An 11,249-nucleotide genomic window follows, 5' to 3' on the forward strand; every position below is an offset into this window, starting at 1 on the left:
AACAGACACAAAAACGTGGCCTACTTTTGCCCACTTGAGCAAATATTGTTTGCAATCGGATCCGAGTGATAGTATGTCCTTCTGCATCCTTGCCCTTCTTTTGGGAGCTAGATTTTTTCCTACTTTTTTTATTTCCGTCAGTCATGTGAATTGATTACTCCTACCCACCTGTGTGTTCATTATCAAACTGGCTCGCTGTCTCAATGCACAACTAATGTTTAAAAAAAAAGCAATGGTACGACTATGCTGGGAATACCAAAATATTGAATATGCAATCATCCACCAAAATATCCAACTAGAATTTTCTAGTCCTTACTAGACAAGCATTGCTTCTTAAGGGCCTCCTTCCACACATTTAATTTCTCTCTGTTTCATTACTTTTCTAATTATAACCATTTATTTATGTAACCCTCATAAGCTTAATGTTGTACTTGTATACATTCGCTTTGTATAATTTGTTAAGTGTGGAAAATATTAAAGAACTGAACTGAACTGAAATGTCACCTTGCATCTTTAAAATCTGTTTGCAAAAAGCGGATAGTAGACTACCTATAAAAAACTATATTGATACAGATGTACTGAGTTTTCCCTGACTGGAAAAATGGAAACTCGTTTTCAAGGTTCTCCCTGATCTCCAGTAATGGTGGGAGAAATCGGAGATTTCAAAATCCGGTTATCCTTCTTTTTTTAAAACCGAATAACAGTTATCTGATTTCACTGGAAGTTCCCATTCAGCTTGCAATCACGCCAACAAAACTTGATAAGGTGCCGCATGCAATGCCCTCCACAACTTAATTCGCTAGATTTATTGACCACTTGGCCTTTACATAATCACTCCAGAGTCGTAATGGCGAAAAACTCTCCGATCAGTTGAATGAGCAGCCTATTCACGGACCAAGAAGTTCTGTTAGCGAGTGAATGCGATTACAATCAGAGACCATGGAGCAAATTATGGGATGCTCCAGATATTTTCTTTAGCCTGTGCCATTAAAAAAATGGAAGGCTTATTTGTTTTTAAGGTCGGTTTCGAATATTCCGTTTCCAAAATCCAAACCAAATTTTAAAAAAATCCAGATTTCAAATCCCACCACTAATTTCCAGAGTGGCTGGGAATAGACCATTATCATGTTGCGGCCATCTTGATTCTGTCCCATTCAAATCAACGTAACCAAAGCGAGGCTGGAAGGAAAATTAGTCTGGTTCCTTTCTGCACAAAAACACTATCATTCATGTTACTGGATACAGGGAACATGACTAAAATGGTTGCAACATGATAAAGGTCTATCCTGATGTAACGCACTGTGAGCAATTGCAATGTTGGAAGAAGAAAGTGAAAAGAGTCCAACGTGTACAACTTGCTGGTACATATTGTACATAAATCTCAATTTACATACTTCAGCGTCACGTTCACAGTCAGTTGGCAAAACTGGCAGTTTGCTAGATTATATGCACAAACTCAAACAAACAATTTTGTCAAGCAACATATGGGCATCTACCGTAACGGTACCAGCAAAATGTTAGTGTCGTCGATCATTTACGTTACAAATTTTGGATACCCATAAAATGGAAATGATGTTATCCATTTGGCCACCAGAAAGTACACCAGTACATGAACATGCATGAGGCATTAGTGAGAGTGTTTTATTGGGCTCTTAAAAAACATGATGAGCTGCAACATAAAAGTCTAATAATGATCTACCGTAGGTGGGTTTTTATGACAGCTATAATCTCCCCCAAAAAAGAGAAAAGAATACTGATGTACTAACTTAGGCAGAAAGTTATTATCTGAGAGCATTTTGGCACGGACGTTTTTCGATGATTGGAAGTTTTTTCAATGATTGGTCGCGAGGGGGGGGGGCAAGGGGGGGCACTTGGCCCCCCTGGAAAAGCAAATAAAAGAAATTAAAAAAAAAAGGAAGAAAAAAAAGAAAAGAAAAAAAAGAAAAAGAGGCGCGAAGACAAAGTGGTGTAAATTTAATGAGTGGGGGGGGGGGGGCAAAATGTCCCTGCCCCCCTCTAAAACTGATAAATCGAGAATGTGTTGAGAAATACAAGCATTTTTTGGCAATTTTTTTTTTTGCCCCCCTCTAGAAAAAATCCTGGGGACGTCCATGATTGGGAGGAATGCCTGGGATTTTCATCTATCAGATTAAAAGAAAAATGCTGGCAAATTCAGCTCTGCCATCACAGCAGTCCAAATCAATCAAGTGACTGTTTTTAACAAGCCATGCTTTGACTGGAGGTGATTGATATGCCAGCTGTACAGTTACCTCTTTTGTCTGTTGATGGAGTTTGACTAGTCACAGTGTTTACATGAATGTGATCCGACTGTTTTTTACTAGTCTGTATACAAATGCATGGCAGGGAAAGTGGAAGAATTTTTAGATTGCGTGGAGTTCTGTGGCCTCGTGGTTAAGGGCACTGATTCGTGGTCTGCGGGTAAAGCTGCAGGTTGTGGGTTCGAGTCCTGGCGGGGTCATGGTGCGTGTGCCCTTGGGCCCTTGTCACTCATTGCTTCTCTTCACCCAGGAGTAAATGGGTACCTGTGAGGGCAGAGATGGTTATTGTGATTGAATTAGCTTCCTTGCGCCTAACAGGCTGCATCAAGCTGTATACTCCCCAGGGAGCTGAGATGGTATTTGGAATGTTTCATGTGCCCAATGAGCAGGGGTAATAATGATGTAGCGCCTTGAGCAACAGTCCTGGTGGATACGTGCGCTTTATAAATATCCACTATTTTTAGATTGTCTGTGACTCATATCAAACAATAGGAGGATTTTTAATCTTCAAAATCAACTGAAATTTTTTTCTCCCTATGATACCTGAATCCATCAAAATAAAACCCCTGTTTTGGAGGATTTTGGCGGATTCAGTATACCTCCATATTGAAAAAGTTGGGGGATGTCTATATGGATTCAGGACAGTAAGCCTAGCAGTACAGCAGGATTTTGATGGATTCAGGATATTGAGTAGCTGGAGGACATGAATTCAGGATCTCAACAGTTCAACTCCTTGGCTATATGTTTGGTGTGTATGAGGCATATGTACTATTCTGGGGATTCTGATGGACTCACTGGTGGATTCTGATGGACTCACTGGTGGATTCTGATGGACTCAGGACACCACATACATGTATTTTTTGCATGACAAAATTGGTGGATTTTGGCAGATTCGGGATACTTTCTAGTATAGGTGCTCAAGGGGTTAAGGTTTAATATTATGTCACCAACAATTTTTTTTACAAGCACTTCACAATATTTCTGAATTGAGAATTTAGAAAAAAAATAAAATTAGCTCTGAAAATCTAAATCGTGGCTTTTTCTTGAATTCCTTCTGAAACATTGCAATAACTAAAACAAAAACCACAATGCTGTCCTATTTACTGTTGACTGTACAGCCTTGTCAATTATTATGAGCAGACCGATCTACCAACCATTCATTAGCAGAATCTGGAATTGCCAAATGGTCCAAAATTGGAGCGTCGTATTGAGAACACTGACCACTGGTCCAGTGCATCATCACAGATCATTTGCGCCATTATAGAACAGGCAATGTTGGTGGTCATTATACATGTATCTGTAAACCGTGCCCTCATTACAATGAAACTGTGCCTGGATGCAGTGTTTTAATAACTGTAGGGCCTATACATGCACACACATTGTAGCTCCATGGTTGCATGTAGTACTGTTATTATCTGAGCAATTCCAAGCAAAAGTGGATATGGCTGAAAAAAGTGCACAATTTATGAAATCTTTAGAACTACAAGCTTCAAAACCTCAAATGTGGCATCAAATTAAAGGGGACAACAAGACCTTGAATTTGAGTGATGTGGCAGAGAGATGGCATGTATTTTTTTTTGACAAAATACTGTATTTTGGGCTAAAATTATGGATTTTAGGAAGTCATTTTGACACCTTGTTTTGCAAAATGCAAGTGTAATTGTGAATTTTTATTCGAAGGTACTTCATCGGTGTGACAATATCGGTGTTTTCCAATATGTAGCTTAGTTTTCACTTTGAAAATTCCTCACAAATGACATGCAGAACCTTTTCTTTTTCATTGTCTGAGAAGTTACTAAGTAATTTCTATAGTTGGCTACGGTCACCCGATCCCATAATCTGGAACCGGGTCCTGACATCAATGGTTCTGATGCACATCCATTGATATCTTTCCGTTGATATATCTTTGATGCATTCCTCAGGTCCTGCATCACTCAGCTTCATTGTCTTAAAAACCTTCTTCAGTACCATTTTCAAGATAATGGAACTTCACTGAAGCACGGCCAGAGGAATACATCCAAGATATCAATGGAAAGCTTACTGACCCGACTTTATGATAAAACCATAATTATCAGATGGATTTTTTTTTGCGTTGGGGTGATATAAATCAAATTATAGGTTTTGCCCTTCACCAGTTTTGCACTTCACCAGAGTATACAGTGTTTAAACGTCGGTGAAGGGCAAAACCTATAATTTGATTGATAAAACCATAACAATGGTCATTAAGTTCATACATGTGTAGCCTGTCCATATCATCCCTTTGTTAGTGGGCTACCTTTTTTGGGACACCATGTAAAATGTTACAACTGTACATAGTTATACACACAATGTCTTTCACAGTAAAAGTCAAGTTCATCAACAAACGACCATACAAGCATGCAATTTATCAGCATATTATGCCAAAAGCAGGTCTTATGGCAGGTCTACAATGTATTTAGGCCTACATGTATATATCAAAATACCAGGAGCTCAGTTGTTGTTTTTACTAAACCGATCTGACCTCATAATATTTTTTTTTTTTTTGTATAGTTAAAATTTCTTTTTATATTTATTGCTTGTTGTTTTCATGTATGCCATTCAGTTTGGAGAACCCCTAGACAGAAACAACGTTTCTTTTGGGCAATCCTTCGGGAGCTGAATGGTATTTTGTTTTTGTTTGTTTGTTTATGTATCTAAAGCTTTTGTTGCTTTGTGTTGTAACTTTAGTCATTTGTTTACATGTATTTGTTGATATTTTCCCAAGAAATAAAATAGTAGTAGTAGTAGTAGTAGAGGGAAAAAAATGCAGGCATACAAATGTACATATTTAATGACTTAATGTGAGCAAGGTAAAACAATCCACCAGACACGCTGCGATTAATTACGAACACGAAGAGAAACCATACGGTGAAGGACAATTGTAATGCTATCTGTATAAGCAACCAACAAAATAAACAAATGAAAGTATACAATTTTAATAATATATAGCGGATGTATCTACTGACAATTGGGTACTCAGGGTGCTGGAAATTATATCTATTATGAAAGACAGGTAAATGAACTTTATGAGAAATATGAAACCCACTACATGTGCATGTAGCACCTTATAAGGGTTTACAAGGTGCTGCGGCGCATATTGCAGCCACTGCCAGAAACACCGGGGCAAACCCCTTCTCTTAGCGATACGTGTTACTGGGTGCATTACACAACATATGGGACCTACGGCTTTACGTCCCATCCAAAGGACGAAGCAATGATGGTCAAGTGCCTTGCTCAAGAGCACAAGCACAAAGTTCCCACAGTCAGGGTTCGAACCATTGGACCACAATTTTAATAACGGAGGCGCTGGAAATTATGTCTATTATTAAAGACAGGTAAATGAAATTCATGAGAAATATGAGACCCACTATGTACCACCTTATAAAGGGTTTACAAGGTCCGGCGTATAAGCTGCACCGGCCGCAGCGGTTTCAACTTTGTCAGGCCTCCAAATTCTGAAGTCAGAAAGCTCTGGACCAGTTCTATTTTCACTACGAAAGCTATATAAAGGGCCCTGTGTATAAGCCGCAGTGAACATTTTCATGGGCAAAATAAGCGTATAAGTTGCGGCTGATATGCCGAAAATTACAGTAAGTGAAACTATGAAGACTGTACTTTATTTAAAATTGTGAGCCCTCTAACCTATAACTTGGGGTGATCTTTACATATCCCTTTTTCATCTTTAAATAATTGTGATAAAAAAGTGGGGTATCCTGATTTTTAAAAAGCCGTTTCAAAGGTTATGTTCGAAAAAAGGTGGCGATGGGGTACAAGCACCGCATCAAATGATGATGGCCTTAAATGAACGGCATAAAGCAGAGCAATTGTATTTCATGATCCATTATTTAACTGTACAATATTTAACCATACAAATTTTCCAGGTGGGGAAAGGATGTTTAATGTGCTTCCCTCTAGATATGCCCTCGGCGTTAATTGTTAACGACAGCCCCACAAAAAACACCCATGAATCATTTTTGTTCATAATGACAAGCACTTTCATTTCATTTAACAAGGGCAAAGTTGCACTTAAAAATGACTATTATTCCGGCTCAATGAGCGTCTACCCTTGTGTGCTAATGGATTTTAAAAAAAAACATCATCTGACAAAGAAGTTTTTCACTCACTCCGTCCTTGAGACACAAGAGTATCTTTTGATATGAAAGAAAAATCTGCGTTAAGTGTGAAGGATGAAGAACCACATGTACACGAGCCTGTCTTTTTATTTGTTGGTGAAAGCTGCTTTTTTGCTTTTAAATTATAACTGATGCGATCAGACAATGAAAGGTGTGAGGATTTCACAAGGATGTCAAAAATATGGCAAGGATATAACAGAGAATTCAGAGAACTTTGCCTGTGGCTTTGGTTGCATACTGAATCATGGTATTCTAAATTCTGTGTTAATTTTTCATAACATATGAACCTTTCTCTCTGCCTTAAAAACAAAACCTCACAATAACACTTGCGTTTTGCATGTAAAAACAAGCTGCCAAAATGACTACATAGTACCTTAAACCTATAAGGCCAAAAAAATAGTTCTGCTTCCGATTATATACAAAGCATTTGAAAATAGTGTAGATAGGTAGGGAATTTTATTTTTTTGCCAATTTTTTTGTGTATGATCATATGGAGGCGTCTGCCTGTAGTCAAGGGTAAAAGGTAGAAGTTGATGGTTTGGGGTGTTTTTTTTCTCATTTCTCCCATAAAAAAAAATTGGGGGCTGTCAGAATAGGGTAGGTAGAGAAACTGGAAGCAGAACTATAATTTTTTTGGCCTAATTTAGCTCCTAAAACCCAGCTTTTTGACACACAAAATACATTGAACAACATTCTATCATTCACTGGCACACGACTCAAATAAAAGGCCATGTTGTCCCCTTTCATTTGATACCACATGTGAGGTTGTGGTGGTTGTAGTTCAGAAGATTTCATAAATTGTCCACTTTTCAGCCATGTCCACATTTGCGTGAAATTGTCCATTTGCTAAATTTGTTCTTGACAAGTCAAATCAAATCAATATCAAAATTACTGCATTTGCAATGTTCCATTCAAAACATATTCAATTCAATTCATTTCAATTTACATTGTGTATTCTCATCATGTTAACCATGAAACTTCTCGATCTGCATTACGTTCACATTAAAAGCTTCACATTAAAACCATGAAAACATATACATACAAACAGACAATTTTCTTTTCACAAACCAAAACAAGAACAAGGCTCAGTCCATTAAAAAAAAAGCAAAGGGACAAAAAAAAGAGTCCTTTGTCAAGGGAGTCTTCCCAAAAACAGTTAACAACAAACACCAAGGGCGGAATTTACATGACACACGTGCCTAATAGAATTATCCACCATTAGTGGCGATCGGACACTTTGGGCGATTCCTTGTTGTCAGCGAAAAACTAGAAACTTGAACTGATCAATAGGATATTCAGGGACGAAAATTTGCCAGAAAAACTGTCATAATGTACAATTACTGGCAGCTGTTAAGATTTATAAAATGTGGACACATTTGGGCCAACGAAAGCATTATAAACATTGGTACTTTAGACAAAACATGCCACTCATATACAGCCGTAGATAGTGTGCAGCCAACGTCTTTGTACAGGGTGAGTAAAAAAAAATTGAATCCCAAATGTCGGGACCACTGTTTCAGTGAATGTCCCTGTAATTTGGTTCCCTGACCCCACTTAAGATGAAACGGGAATCAGGGAATTGTAAGGTCAGGGAACCAGTCTAGCTGGCTTGTACCCGTTCGTAGGTGTGTAATCGATTGCAAACAAAATTATGCGGACTAACTAAATATGGTAAATTGAGGGCAGTTTTTGAAAAAAGCCAGTTTTTTCCAATGCTGGTCGACCGACCAACGTTGGAAATTGATACAAAAATACCACTTTTCTTGAAAATATCAGCACACCAGGTGCCATGATTTTACAGGATGCTTTAGACTGTCATTCACTAACAGTCCAGTAAGGTATTTCATAATAATTTGCTAGTTTTGTTTTTTGATGTTTGCAAATTTTGTACATTTCCTTTAAACAAGTTGGTACACGTGCCGAATTGAAACTATAGAAATGAGTCATACAGTGGTTACAAAACCTAGGGTTTTTTTTCAGTTTTATAACAGAGATTACAGGGAAGCATCATACTGAAGTGCAATAGAACAAATAACGAAAACCAATTTGCAAGCAAATTCAACTTTAAAAAGGTATATCGGACCATTCGTTTTCCATGCATTTTGCTCCTTTCCAATGATAGCCCCACTCTAAATCCAAAGAAGAATGTTCAAAGCTACCCCATAGAAGTTTCAGTTCAGTGGATATTACACTTTTTGTGAAACCCCGAAAAACCATGTACAACCGTTTGATCACGAATGCGATTTCATCTATAGACAAATCCCGCGGCAGCCATTTTCTGCGGTGGCACCAGGCTCGCGCGAGTCGCGCTAAGGTAGTACACATGCACTCCCGGCTCCTTCGACCAATAGGAATACCAAAATGCACGCATGCCTCGTCTTTAGGAGCACGTGCAGCATGCGGGTGAGCGTAACACTATAATGCAGTAAAAGCTTCTAATTCTAATTTTACCATAACACTATTTATTTCCAAAAAGAATTTAGTCAAGTGACTGATCGTTGGAAATCACCTACATTTAAAAAAATTTCTTCTGCAAGCCGGACGGAATCATTTCACAGGGTGTTTAGTACCAGTACGATCTTTAATCCAAGTAAGCATTTTGCTAAAAATTTGGTAGGTTACTTTTGGGATAAATGCAAATGATCCTATATGCTTTTACAAACAGTTCCCCTTTAGTATGTTTAGCTCCCAAATATGAACACGCATACTGTGCATCGGCCGAAATTCACCATAACCAAAGACTGCTTTTCCGAGCAATATTTGTGGATCCCCACTGTATTAATAACACAGTTCTACTGTATACATACATGCAATATCCCAAGCATAAGAGTCTTGAAAAATGTACGATATCATTTCAGAAACATTTTATCATATTTGTCACTGAATTCGTGATACATATTTATACGTGGTCCATAGTTATGAAGCCAATTGTGAACAGAATTCCAGTGTGAAGTATAGCAGAAACACAATAAAGGGGGCCATTTTGCATCCGTCACGTTGGCAGTTTTTCCAGTGGTTGTAATTTTTTTTTTTTAACAGTACTTGAAATCACTTAACAAGTTTTTGAAATGTGGATGGACATAAAGTCTTTAATACTGTATGTGTTGAATCTTTCCTTCTTTCTTTTATAATTTTTAAAATCACTCTCAAATTTCCATCAAAAATGGACGGAAAAAGTTACCTACGTTTTCCGTCCACTTTTTGATGGAAATTTGAGGATGTCAAAAAGCAATATAAATAATCAACTCAAATCAGAAGGCCGCATGTCCATTCGTGTGTTAAATTCTTCTTTGGTGGTTTCAGGTATTTAACAAAAAATCCCAAACATTTGAAAAACTGCTCATGTGACGGGAGACAAGTGGCCCCATTTATTGTGTTTCTCGTCATTAACCATTTCCAATATAAGAATGACTTTCATTCCTCAAATGTCTATAGTACATTTAAATGTCAATAGATACGCTGCCAAAAATATATAATGGTTAGACAAAATAGGTACATGCTTCTACAATAAGGGGCACGCGCAAAGAAAAAAAAGGAAAAAAAAAACACCTACACTGAAAATCAATCTTAATTCTTCTCTTTTTGTTAGGGGGGGGGGGGGGGTTACTGGAAGTGTAGCCGGAAACCGTTTATTTTCCCTTTTTTCCTACCTCAGAAGGGGAAAAAATAAACCCGAGCAATCGGAAATTCTCGGTGGTGCCTCGGGGGCGTATATCAGCGCTGAGCACGGTGTGAATAAACTGCGTGCGCGCTCAACGGGGAAATGGAAATATGAGAATGAGACAAGGCAATCACCGCGGTTACCGGAGCCCGCGGTTGAGGAAGACGAAAAAATGCCAATCGCTTGGGACGGAATGGACGACTTAAAGACGGGGCTAAATAGAAAGAGAGAAAAATAAAATGAAAATGTTGGAGGGATTTTTGGCACGTACAGAGAGTGTGGAGAGTTGTGTATACCTGGTCTAGGCACGGACTCAGTGGAACGGTGCCGTGACAGCATTAAACATTTACTCGATTTGGTGATTAAACCGTTCCGTATCTTGAGGGCAGATTTCTCGGTTTTGATACACACTTCTTCCATTGTTTACTGTGAGATACCCGACTTGGAAAAATGCAGATTGAGAACTAAGAACTATATAATTTGTTGCAGTTGAAACTAGGCCTGGGCGAGTAGTGGATTTTTCTACTCGAGTACTTGCAAAGACATTACTTGCGAGTAGTCGAGTACTCGCGAGTGGTTAACCGAATTCCAATAAAAGCTGAAAAATGATGTATATGTTAGTATGACGGGAAGTAACTATAAGCAAATAGCGTGCAAGTTGCACCATATTCTTCAGCACTGAGATATCCTTACTGTGCAACGTTTTGGATCAATTACTTGGGTTTTTTTTTTTGGGGGGGGGCGGACAAATGGAATCCTAGGGAGAAAGAGGTGGAGGGAGTGATTCCCTGTTTGCAGGGGACGTATTAAGCCGTAAACCCTACACCCTAAATTGCTACTCGCGAGTACCTGCTTCTACTCGCACCAGGATGAGTACTCGAGTAGATGAAAAACCATGGGTAGAACAACGAGTAGCATAAACTACTCGTGAGTACTCGAGTAATCGATTAACTTACAGACCTTACCTCAGTGCCATAGAAAAAATCGTGTTTTGTGATCAAAAGGTTGTGCATGTTTTAGTTTTTTTACTGTTTTCTCGAAAAGTGTAATATCCACTGAGCTGAAACTTCAACAGGTAATAGGTTTTGAGCATTCTTCTTTGGATTTTGAGTGGTGTTATTATTGGAAATGAAATAAAAGCATGAAAAGCAAATGATC

The sequence above is a fragment of the Patiria miniata genome, unplaced genomic scaffold (genome assembly GCF_015706575.1).
Source record: "Patiria miniata isolate m_02_andy unplaced genomic scaffold, ASM1570657v1 HiC_scaffold_1, whole genome shotgun sequence".
Classification (NCBI taxonomy): Eukaryota; Metazoa; Echinodermata; class Asteroidea; order Valvatida; family Asterinidae; genus Patiria; species Patiria miniata.